This window comes from Microcebus murinus, chromosome 15 (assembly GCF_040939455.1).
Source record: "Microcebus murinus isolate Inina chromosome 15, M.murinus_Inina_mat1.0, whole genome shotgun sequence".
Lineage (NCBI taxonomy): Eukaryota > Metazoa > Chordata > Mammalia > Primates > Cheirogaleidae > Microcebus > Microcebus murinus.
Window position 1 is genome coordinate 39,870,836 of NC_134118.1, and position 13,930 is coordinate 39,884,765.

Below are 13,930 nucleotides of genomic sequence, written 5' to 3' on the forward strand. Positions count from 1 at the left end.
TCTTTATAAGCATTAGTTGATTTATTAACTAAAGATATTAATACCTACATTGGAGAGATGTGGTGAGGACTGATATTTAAAAATCATTATTTTTTAGTGCTTTCTATATTGCTGGTAGTGTACCAAGTACTTTACATGCATTATTACATTCATCTCTACAAATATCCTCTAAGTAATTGCATGGCTGGCTGGACAGATGGTTGGATGGAATTGTCAATCCCCACATTAGAGATGAGGAATTGAGATCTAGGTTAAATAATTGGTAGAAGGTGTTATGGTTATTGGAGAGAGAGCCAGGATTCTCTCTGACTCCAAAGTCTTTGCTCTAAATTCTACTATTACTGTATTATGCTATTATCTGTATCCTACGCTTCCATTGTCTCCTTGTTCTACCTCCTCGCCCAATCCTGAAAGTCCTATGGGATGACTTCCACCCCTAACCCAATCACCCAAGATGTTTGGGTTCTCTTTTTGTTTCTCTTCTCCAAATCTATTCTACTTAAAAAAAGACAAACAAACCTGAAAAGGCCTCATATTCACCCCAGGAAACGATAATGGAAGAAAAGCCATGTGCCAGGCACTGGGTTAGATGCTGGAGAGACGGAATAAAGCGTGGTCACTACCCTAAAATGATTCACAAGCAACAGCATCAGGCTTAAAGCCTTGGGTTCCATTTCCCCTCTCCAACTCCAGGCTTCCCTAGTCTCCAACCCACACTTTGTTCCTCCACCACCACTTCTCACTCCTCCTGAAACTCTACAAAAAAATTTTGCTTTTTTAGTAGGAAGTGAAGAAATGCAATAGTATGGTGTTTCAGATTTGGTGGATAGATGTATAAGATTATTTCTTTTGACAAGTCATTCTGGTGTTTCTAAAATCATGCCCCTTGGTTGGCTCTCACTTTGCCTGATCAGGACAAATGTAATGTTTTTTAAAGGCAAATGGCAAGAGCTTGTGTGTTTGTCACTGTCTTTGAATCAGAGCAATCAGATTTTTCCAAATAGTGTTCAAAAGTCATGAAGAAATGTCCCAAAGTATTTAGAAGCATAAAGTTTTCTGAAAGAGGACTAGATATACCCTAGGAAATCATGATCTTCAGTGGAAATACAGTTTTTTTGAAACAAAGGAAGACTTTGGATTCAGAAAGCCTGATTTTTCGATGCCAGCTCTGCGTCTCATTAACAATGGGGCTGTGGGCAAGTTGATTCACCTCTCTGAGCATCATTTCCCTGTGTTTTGTAAAATAGGCACTGAAATACCTTTGTCTCATGGCTGCTCCAGAAATTCAATAAGATAATTATGTAAAGTACTTAGGCACATAGGTGGTCAATAAATGGTAGCTGTTATCACTATTATATTCTATGTGCAAATCAACTAATCAAAATTCTGAAAAGAGATTTAAGACAACCCTGTTCCTTTCATCTTTCTAAGACCTTCTACTACATGCTTTCTCGGCATTCTTACATCACACTTTTTCTTTAAACCCACGATAGACAACTGACGTCTGTATCCTGATGTTGCCACATGTTTTTCTGCTTAGTGGACTTTAATTATTACTGAATTGCATTAGGATTCCCATGGAATTACCTATTACAGCTGCACAGTGCCAAAATGAGTCATCATGATTAAATCTACTAGAATGACTACCAAGGAAACTATGTATGAGTTTCCATCCTGTAAAGTATTTGGTCACATGAAACCAACATCCAATGAGTAACATAACATCCTAGGGAACTTACGGTATCATAGACAATGAATAAAGTAGTTTTACACATCAAAAAGGAACCTAAGTGACAATATTCATTTAGGCCCCAGAGTGTACTTCTGTTTTAATAACTTAAGAATTAAGTTAAAGATATAATAGTTTCATATATCTTTAATCATTCATATATATCTTTTGATTTTAAGGAAGCTATGGAATAAAATAATAACTAAAACTCATTTATATATAATTATGTAGTACTATATAGATATGTCCAAGTTATATTTAGTTAAAAATGCTATTTAATCTTGTAAACATAGCAAAGCAAACATAGCATACCAAACCTACTCCATAGCTCTATGAAAAACAGCACTAAAATAATGAACAAAATATTATTCTCTCTTCCTATGATTAAATTATTTCTTAGAAAATCATTTTTAAATCTATAAATATATTCTACATGTCTGCTTTAAAGTTAGCATATAAATTAATATTATTATTATTATATTTATTTATTTAAGACACACTCTCACTCTATTGCCCTGGCTAGAATGATGTCAGCCTAGCTCACAGCAACCTCAACTCCTGGGCTCAAGCAATCCTACTGCCTCAGCCTCCCAAGTAGCTGGGACTACAGGCATGCGCCACCATGCCCAGCTATTTTTTTTCTATATATTTTTTTAGTTGTCTAGCTAATTTCTTTTTCTTCTTTTTTAGTAGAAATGGGGTTTCACTCTTGTTCAGGCTGGTCTTGAACTCCTGAGCTCAAACGATCTGCCACCTTCCGCCTCCCAGAGTGCTAGGATTACAGGCATGAGCCACCACAGCCAGCTGTAAAGTTAGCATATAAATTAACATCACATTGATGAATCTTGGTCTCAGGATTCAGAAATAATAAGTAATAAAAGTAAAACTAGCATGATGTATATTGCTTGTTCCTTAGATATGTAAAAATTATCTTCGCATTGCAATAATATTGCAGCTGAGTTTGTACTGATATGGCATCATTGTGTACTCAGGTAGGATTCCCTGATTTATGGTCTCCTTTGACCTCTGCTGCACAACAACAAGGTAGATCCTGAAATTGGAGGAGGGACAGGTGAGGGCGAAGAGGCAGAATAGGAGGGATTGGAAGATAGGAAGCAAATCCCATGGGAAATTAATGTCTGTGGAGCCAAATGCTAGTAGAGCCACTCTACTATTTTATTCATTCTGAAAAATGTATAACTTCCATGTACTATATTTAGATACAACTATTTTGTGAAGTGAGTCAAGATCAAGTAAACCAGTAAATGATTTGGTGCTATTTTTGTTTTCCAGGAGCCACCCTTCCCCTAGGATTTATTGCATAGCACAACTATAAATTAAAATATTTCATATTTTTATGACTTCAGTTGGCTCTACATACCATTCGCTCCATTTTTTTAAATTCAGGTACAGATGTTTACATATCTGAAGGCACTGAACTTATTTTGTGTAATCAAGAAATATGTTCTGAAAGGTCATTAATGTAATCTTTCTAATGTCACACCTTATTTATATTATTTATGAATGAGAAGGATAATATTTCCGTGTGTTTTAGAGGTGACAGAAACCAAGGTTAAGCGTTTCTAGCTGTCAAGTGAATCAATGACAGCTATACCACCAGAAATCTTTCCTCTTGTCCTTCCCACTTTGTCAGTAACATGGAGAAAGGCGACAATCATTTCCAGCTTTCTCCCTTTTCTCCCACTTGTAAATCGGGTGCACTTCTAATCTTACACTTTCTCCACCCCCATCAAATTCCAAAGTGGAATACAAGAGGGGAACTTGCTAATACAGTAGTTTGGGGGCAGAAAATTATGCTCAACTGGGAATGGATATATGAGGCATGGAAGCATTTCTTTCATGTAATTCCTTTCACTCTGCTGAAGCAAATCTCTTTGAGGGAACGAACCCCTAGGTCTCAAGAGAAAGAGCTTAGGTTTTCACTTTCAAGACACCTGCCCTAGAGTCTCAGAGCCACCCATTTTATTTTCTGTCTTTCCCCATGTTTGAAATGACGCTGGAATACTAATTTCCCAGCACTGTTCCAACCACTAAATATACTAAACAACTATGGAGATGGAAGAAGCAGTCCTCACTTATGGCAAGAACTTAAAAAAAAATGTCGCCATTGTTAAACGATCCATAACTGCTGTCCACCTGTCACCAGGCCCACCTGTTCTCCCCCACGGAAGTCGACACCCTTATATCAGCCAGGCCTCTCCTGTCGTATCACTCTTTCCATACAAGTTACTGTGTGCCAGGCAGCTTGTAGAGAATTTTAGAAAACATTGCTGTGTATGGAAACTTTATCTGAATAGGCAAGAGAGCAAACACACCTCTATGCCGGGCATCCACCGGGTGCCAGAAGAGCTCCCCAAATCCACAACTATGGGAGCTGAAACCCAGCACCTCGGTGTCCTGAGACTGCGTCCACACACGTGCACTGATCTTAACTCTATCTTTGTTTCAATAGTACCTTTTCTGACTACATCATTGCATTAGTATATCAGATTGGGCTACATAAATTATGAAAATGGGTTTTCAAAACTATAACAAGTAAGCTGGAAAATGTTTGACTTAAATGTAAAACAAAAAAATCACAATTGTGATAAATCTGGGAGACGTTTACCCTTTCTCTAGGCGTAGGTAGCTCACACGTCTTTGATTTCACCCTGCTATTCCAATTCCAACTCTCACTGAGGCAGGGCTCTTGAGGAACTTCTCCTTGCCTCAAAACGTGGTGCAATCTTTTCTCCTATTATCATCTTATTAAAATCTAATGAGGCGGAGAGGGGGAAAAAGGGTCACATGTTATCCTTTAAATCTACTCCGTATACATTGTTGGAAGCAGTGTTCGTTTCAAAATTAGTATGAAGATGGGTTTGCACAGTAAAGTTATTTTCTAAACTTCTTTGAAGAAGTTAAATTTGGGGTGAAATTTGAGTTTCATTCTTTGCATGTCACCTATATTTTCCTTCTGATTTCACCAAAGCGCGCTAAAATAGAGGTTCAGTTTGCATCGGCATCAAACCCTCTGAGCTCTCCTTGCAGACCAATTGGGTTAAGAAAACTGAAGTCCCATCTAGATAAAGTTGCCCTGAGGGACATGCAAAGGCAATACAGAGAAGCCAGGTAAATCCTGAATGGAGTCTTCTGTGTGGAATAAATTAACTCCAAAAGGCCCCAGGTGGCTTTTCCTATCTTCCAAGAATTAACAACGTCTCATTGTTATTGAATAAACTCGCGGAATATTTTTTTTTAATGACAGGATAAATGTTACATATACACTTTATAATTCATTCCATCCTGGCAGGAAATGGCCTTCAGTTTTCTCTGGGGAACTCTACAAACATCTGGATAATCTTGAAATCTTTTAATAAGAAAAAGTGGTAATTATCCCCCAACTTACTACGTCCCACATTTATTCCTTTTTTTTCAATGATTGGGAATTTATTTCTTTCTCAGTGAGTGTTTAAAGACAGCTTACCAAGGAATTAATTATGATGGGTGTCCACAAAGGATATACTTCTCAGCCTGGTCCAACGGACATTCGCAGAAAGTTAGTTTTGACTATTTTTCTCTAAGGCAGCCAAATTTCCTAATTGTACAGATGTTCAATTTTTTTTTTTTTTTAATTTCCAACATAGCTTTCTTTGGTTTTGGATGTTAGGTTGAAATGCCTTTCTAATGTAACGAGCATTGTGACATGGTTATTTATATTTAGCCCTACTCTCTCATTCATCACTACCCTATGGAAGAATTTTGACAAGCAATGTACAAATGTGACATGGGTACAAAAGCGTATCTCAGAGGTCTGGAATCTCTGGGTGAATTCCATGCTCAGGATAGTGCTGCATAGCTCTGGAGGAGAATTTCCAGTAAGTTCCATGAGATATGAATCTGGCCTTGACATTCCACTTCCTATACTCTTTTGCTTCTCAGAAAGCAACATAACCCCTTTCCTCTCTTCCATTTTCCCCTATATTTCTTTCTTTTTATGTGTGTTTCTGAATGTTGGTCCTTTGTTCTTTGGCTCATTCTATTTTTTTATAGTTTAGTTCACAGCATGTTAATTAATCTCAAATGCTTTTCTTTCTTCCATTCCTCCCTAGCTATGTCTGAGGTAATTTTTGTTTGTTAGATCTCTATGTATAATACACCTAGAGTGGTATTACTTCCTTATGTAACCTACATTTGAATTTCTGTACTTCCTTGTGTTTGCTTTTGGTGAACTATGCTGAATTATGAGGACCTTGAAGGGAGAGGAAAATCTTAGTAGTCTGGCTGGTTGCTGAATCACCCAGCTTCATTTTGTTAATGACACATTTTTTGAACTTTGGCAAGTCTAGTGATCTTTTCAGACCCCAGATTTCTGATATGAAATAATAATTTGTATGTTCTGTCAGTGGGTTTCAGTATGGGGTAATTAATTATTCCTTCCAAAGTTTTTGAACATGGAAATTATATTTTGAATTCAATTAGAATGATAAATATTTAATGTGCCTGGCACCATACCTTTGTGTTGGGGACACACGGATGAATTAGGATCCTTTTCCTCAAGGACTTTGTTGAGAGATAAACTTATAGAGAAGGGTAGTTTCAATAGACCATGATAAATGCTTTACATTACAAATACATGTTTCAGCACAACTATATTATTTTTCTATATTGTTCTTAATGTTCTATACTGAAATAATGGTAAATTAGAAAAAAGAAATAATTTTCCAACATAATCCAGTCATTCTGGATCAAGCAGAATTATTCAAACAACTTGTAACAAAATGTACCCAGTTGAAGCCAGTCATTAAATCTGTATTTAAATTTTTTTCTTATATCTAATATCTAGGCATTTTTCCTTCATTTTAATCCATACTTTAATCCTGTTTTAAATGGAGGGAAGGGAAGAGAGAATTAACATTTGTTGAATATCTACTATGTGCCCAATGTGGTGCTGAACACTTCCAAAGCATTATCTTAATAAACACCCAGAACGATTCTCCAAGGTAGGTATTATTATTTCTAATTTAAGTATATGGGAATTTAGACTGATAGATCAGGTGATCAGCCCAAAGTCATCTAAGCAAAAAATATTGGTCAATACTCACACCCAGGCTCACTCATTCCGAAATTTGTGCTAACTCTACTCCACTACATCTCTCATCCAAATGAAACCACAGAACTAGAACTCAAATAACCCTTTAAGGATGTACAGAACTCTGGTGGCATCTGAGCTCAACTGCCTCACACTGCAGATGAGGAAAATGAGGCCCAAGGAGTTTAAATAACTTGCCAGAATTCATTCTGATAGTTGATGTCAAAGATTAGAATAGATACCATTTTTTTTCTCTTGGGCAAACCCATGTTCTGGAACATTCCATCTAAAAAGAATTAGCTCTCTGCTTCAAGAAATTCTGAAAAAGAAATGTGATTAACAAAATTATTGTAGAAGAACTTTCTGATGGATGGAAGTTTGGATTTAAGGACCTGAGAGCTTGCTTTCACTTCTCTGATTCGTTGAGGCTATAGAATGGAAGACATTTTTTCATTAGCTTCTCTTTAATTAAAAATAAATGAATGACTAAATCATTTCCCTCTTCCCTCAAGGTTTTTGCTTTTGATAATTTTCATCATTTTTCACCTCCTAGATTTTCTCAGAGTTCACCTTCTCTAACCTTAATGCAGAGCTCAGGGAGGAGCAAAGAGTGAACTCAGAGAGGTAAAGACCAGTTTTCTTTCCATCTCTCTCTTTGGTTGTCCCCCATCCACATCTCCTTCTCCTTTTATCTTTCCTTATTTCCCTTTTTCTCCTTCTTCTTTTGAACGTCTTTCCCTCTTCTCTGCTTTTTTTTTTTTTTTTTTTTTTGAGACAGAGTCTCGCTTTGTTGCCCAGGCTAGAGTGAGTGCCGTGGCGTCAGCCTAGCTCACAGCAACCTCAATCTCCTGGGCTCAAGCAATCCTCCTGCCTCAGCCTCCTGAGTAGCTGGGACTACAGGCATGCGCCACTATGCCCGGCTAATTTTTTCTATATATATTAGTTGGCCCATTAATTTCTTTCTATTTATAGTAGAGACGGGGTCTCACTCTTGCTCAGGCTGGTTTCGAACCCCTGACCTTGAGCAATCCACCCGCCTTGGCCTCCCAGAGAGCTAGGATTACAGGTGTGAGCCACCGCGCCCGGCCCCTCTTCTCTCCTTATATCACTCACGCATGCACACTCGCACACACACACACATACACACACAAAATATCCTGTGTCTGGTGTCCTTAAGCAATCTATGTTAAGTTTATTACAATACCAACAAAGCATATGTAAGCCTGGATTGATATACCTACCGGGCACTGGGTTTTCCCATACACTATCCCAATATTCAATTATTTTTTGTACACAGACTCCTTTGTTTTATCAAATTGGTTTCTGAGCTATCTCTCCTTGAGCAAATATCCCTTTAAATCTTCAATAGAGAAATAGTATAAGAAATGATTTTCCCCTTATTTTTTTAGAAATATTTTAACATAAATTGAATTGACATTAGTTTTTAAATTAAGTTACTATTTTAATTTTGTATCTTAAAATGTAAATTGGGTTCAAATTAAATCTATGATATCAGGGCCATTACATTAATTTTTATCATCAGATTCCAGGATTATGGATGGGAGAAGGGAGGAGATGTGAAATATTTTCTCATTTTTTATTTTTGAAAATAATCAATAAATAACTGGCAATTAATATGGATAAAGTGAAAAATCAGTTTTTATTTGATGGTGTTTTATTTTTCTAATTATCATAAGAATTCGTGTTCCCTGTGCATCATTCAAACATTATAGAAGTGTGTTAAATAAAAGAAATTTCTATGCCCCAACCTTCCATTGCTAAAAGATTACCACTATTAACAGTTGTTACTAGACTTGAAGACCTTTTTGGTTTTGCACATTCACACGTTTGCATACAAAATAATGGAATCAATTATCCATAATATTATGCAATGTGCTTTCTCTCCATTCAACCATAGATTATGGAAAAAACTTTGTTACTACATACAGATCTGCCTCATTCACTGTACTGTCTACCTGGTATCCCCTCTTATGAGTGTGCCATAATTTATTTAACCATTCTCTGGTTGATAAGCATTTAGTCTGTTTTCAATTTGTCACTATTACAAATACCGCTGCAATAAATGTGCTTGTACATATATAATTATGACATGCTTATTTTCAACATTTACTCAAGATGTCAGACAAACCCACCATCTGAGACTAGAAAAACACTTTGCTGTCAACTTCCAGGGTTAAGCTCTGGGGCTTACAGATGGGCAGGTCCTAGAGAGGAACAAAACACACAGCATGGCTTTTAATATACTAGGCCACAGATGACTTCAAGGCCCTGGAGATCAATGGATCTTAATATATTCTCAACAAGTAGAGAGCCCGTTTAGATACAGGCTAGGTTACACAGTTCATGTTTATAAAAGGAGTGGACAAATGGGAGGGGAGAAAAATGAAAGGGCCTGAAATATAAGACACACCAATGCACCAAAGGGCATCTGAGGTAAGACTCAGGAAAAACATCAAACAAATAAACAAAAAAACAACCTCCCAACACTTCCTAAGCACTTACAAGAAGCAAAGGTCAAAGCTCTGATAAGTTTGAATAAGTTTTCTGGCTCTTAAGAAGTTACACACCCTGTAAATTGCTATAGTCATTCCTTGATGAGTGTTAAACCACTGCAGAGGAGTTTAATGGCAAATGTCATATATAAAAATATATGAAAAGCCAATGTGCAATGTCACATGCAAGTAAAAACTTGATCACTGGCAGAATCCTTAATCTAGAACCACTGCATTTCTACCATATGTAGAAAACATCCCCTCAAACTTTATTTCTCCTCACTCCTATACCAAATTCTTTTTTGTTTTTAAGCAAAACAGTGTAGCTACAATTTTTGAGCAATTACAATGTGCCCAGCACTGTGCTAAAGGTCTTTGGGGCATTGTTTTATGTAACCTCTGAAATAGGAATATGAAATCAACACTATTTTTACCCCCATTATGAAGGCTCCATGAGATCACATTGCTAATTAGTGGTCCATGGTCACAGAGCTAATAAGTGGCAGAACTGGGGCTCAAATCCAGGCAGGCATACTCCAAAGCCTGTGTATATAATCACTACAGGATATCTTTTATTTTATTCTGAATGTTCCAGGAGGAAGTATGCTGCTTGGAGTGATGGGACCCTATTAATATGTGATAATGAGAGTAGAGCTACTCAACTTTCAATGGTTTTTTTAGTTGCCAGTTAATGTAATCCTCCGATTATCAAAAGCAGAACATTGGCAAAAAGGCCCTAAAACCCAAAGGAAAGGGAAAGAATTAGCCCTTCAAAATGTATCTACTATCTTTCCAAAAGTTCTAAAAAGAAAAGTCAGATAAGACTGTTGAATCATGTTCGAAGCCTTTAAGGAATCATGGAGAACGAAATAAATACACAATAATAGAAACAGACAAATATAGATTTCAGATTCAAAAAGGTTAAGAAGGTGGATTTTGCAAAATGTATACTAGGATTATTGAGCAAGCATGAACAAGATTCTAGGTCTGATTATTTAAAGAGTCTCTTATTTGAAAACAAAATAAAATTCTCTAGACAAAACTACAGATGTCAAAAAGTGAAAATTTGTTTCTTCTTTATTCTTTTCTTTGATGGACCAGTCTATCTGGACATAGCTAAAGTCTTTTACTATAATTTTGCAGTAAGATATTTGCCAAAAGCTTTTATTATTTTATTTTATTTTATTTTTTTGAGACAGAGTCTGGCTCTGTTGCCCAGGCTAGAGTGCCATGGTGTCAGCCTAGCTCATAGCAAGCTCAAACTCCTAGGCTCAAGCAATCCTTCTGCCTCAGCCTCCCAAGTAGCTGGAACTACAGGCATGTGCCACCATGCCCGGCTAATTTTATATATATATATATTTTTTTTTTTTTAGTTGACCAGCTAATTTCTTTCTATTTTTAGTAGAGACGGGGTCTCACTCTTTCTCAGGCTTGTCTCGAACTCCTGACCTTGAGCGATCCTCCCGCTTTGGCCTCCCAGAGTGCTAGGATTGCTGCATGAGACACCACGCCCAGCCAAGGCAAAAGCTTTAAAATGATGGAGGTAACAAGAGAGAGAACTACAAGGTCAATAACGACAGGCAATAACTACAGGCAATTTGGTAAAGGATTATTTAATCAATTCAACCATCAAACCTAAGTCTGTTGGTTAACTGCCTGAATATGTCCAAAATAAAGAGTCTTTAGTAGCAAGTTGTAGCAAATATAGTGGGAGCAGAATCAGGATTTGAATAGGATATCACCAAGGTACCACCAGGGTACCACCAGAGTATCACCAAGATACCCAGGATAAATCTAGAAAGATATATTTTAATGTAGATAAATAGAAGTAAAATATAGGAGACAGTTCATTTCCCCAAGTAACTTTGAATAATATTTCCTAATGACAGGATTGAGCATTCCTAGTAATACCCAAATAATGGGACAAGCAAAATCAAGTTCTACCAAGAAATTTAATTAAATAGCTGACACTACATTAGGCATGTATAAAGCCTTAAGTAGATAAAGTACATAAAGACACAAAACAGTTGGGCAATCTCACGCTGCATGACTTAGTCACCTTACCACATCCAATGTCATTCACTCCCCTCCTAGGCTGGAAAAAGGTTTTATTATGGTTTAGCTCATACTTGCTTCTTTCTTTATTAACCCTACCCGTACTTGCTTATTTATTACCCAAATTACTGCAAATGCTGACCTCTGCTCCCACGCAAAATCACTAGCTCTGACATCAACAGCAGATGGTGTATTGCCAGCCTAATGCCATGTGCCTCTTTTTTATGCTGCCAGGGTCCAAGTTTTTGTCTGGAGTCTACCCTTCCCCATTCTATTCACAAATATTCTGAAAGGCCACAGTCAATCATAGGGAGTCTTATCTTCTTTGTCTATGATTGGTTTGGGCAAATGGCATACAATCCACTTTTGGCCAATAAATGTATAAATATACACTTATTTATTCATTCCACAAATGTTTACTGAGCACCTACTACATGGCAGACACTAGGTGCTGGAGAAACAGCACTGAACAAAACAGAAATGTCTCTACTGACATGGGCCCCAGATTCTAATTACGGAAGAAATAAAGCTAATAGAAAACATGAAGAGTGTTAAAGGACTTCAGCGAAAAGATTCTTCACTTTTAATATTTTTAAAATAATGTCGAAGGAAGAAATTGCTCTTTATCTTCCTCTGACATTGATGTGATACTTGGAGCTTCAGCAACATGGAGAGGAGCCAGCCAATCTAGCAAGGATGCCAATGCATAAAGAGGGAAGAACCATCACTGAGCTGCCAAACTAATCAGCCTGGTCCCCACACTGTGTATGCCACTTTTATGAGTTTCCTATTGCATTTTGTTGAGAGTATCCTAATAATATGACATGGCATACAGGTTTGGCAGGAAAAAAATTCAGAGCAATTTATCTGATCTCTGACCATTTTTTATAGGCAGAGTTGACTGGGAAACCCATCACCTCCTTGATAATAGATGACATTAAATAAAAGGGCAAATATATGCCCTATTTTGCTAAATTTGTGCATTGGCAACAAAGAAAGAAAAAATATATATAGAATGAAGACACACAGACAACCAACCTACTTAGATAAGAATATACATCTGTTGTGAATATATTTCAGTATAGATCTAAATGGCTATTGTTTGGCACAGAAAAAGTAGGTATATATCATTACAGAAGGATTAAGGTTATTTTGAGACTTTTCTTATCTGTGTATATCCATGAATAATCAGCATCATATATATATATATATATATATATATTTCCAAATCATCTCCTAAGAAAGATTTTATATATTAATATTCTATATGTAACCTTGTGTGTATGTATATATAACATACATAATATGTATGCCTAATCTTTAGAAGATGATTTAGAAGTTCTGCGTTGAGGTCTTAATTAAAAATATATTTCATGATGCAAATAGTAAATGAGAGAAGTGTTCATTTTTTAAATGCAGATACTGACATGGATAACGTAGCCAACAACTATTCCTAAAATCTAGGTAAGAGGAAATTGTTATTTTCCAAAATGTAGAAATGATAAGGCAAGAAGGAATGTGCTTCTGGTGATGACGAAGACCAAACACCCCTCATTGACACGGAATAGGAAGAACTTGACGAATATTTACTGAATGAATGAATGTTTCAGCATCCAGGATTTTGCATATATTTTGTACATATATTCACGGATTCTTTTCACACAAAGACATGGCCTTTATCATTCAAACACTTGCATTCCTGTTACTGAGATAAGGGATAAATCTCCCCTACCCTCTCTTTTTCATTCTTTCTCCTTTCTCTCTCCCTCTCTCTTCTTCCTTCCTTTCATCCTTCTATTGTTTTTCAGCAAACATTGAGTGTGTTCTGAGGAGCAGGAATTGTGCGGTGTATATGAATAAGACAGGCAAGACAGCATTTTTGCCCTTGAGAAGCTTATTATACTCCAAGTAAAGAAAAGATACATTTAAATAAAGGTTTAAATACATATAGTGTGTATTTGCCTGGTGAATATTATCTGGTAAACAGTGAATGCTACTGTCTTAGTCAGTCCGGACTGCTATGACAAAGTACTACAGGCTGGATGGCTTATAAACAACAGAAATTTATTTCTGCTCATGCAGTCTCCTCTCCTCTTCCTTGCCTGGTCTCATCCAGTCTAGTTTCCTCTTCCTCATCTGGTCTTGTATCCTCTTCCTTGTCCAGTCTGGTCTCCTCCGAGAGATTCCATTTTAAATGGATCTTTTTCAGTCCTCTTCAAAAGAGTTCTGTCATAATGTCTACTATTTGAAGAAAGTCCTAGGAAACATATAATAAACTGAGTACGTAATAAAAAACAAAAAAAAAAAATTTATTTCTCACAGTTCTGGAGCCTGGAAGTCTGAGATTAGAGTGCCAGTATTGGGGAGTTCTAGTGAGGGCCATCTTCTGGGTTGCAGAATGCCTACTAGTCACTGTGTCCACATGGATAGAAAGAGGGTTAAAGAGCTCTCTGGGGTCCTTTTTGTAAGGACACTAATCCCATTCATGAAGGTGTCATCATTATGACCTAATCACCTCCCAAATGCTCCTCTTCCTGATAC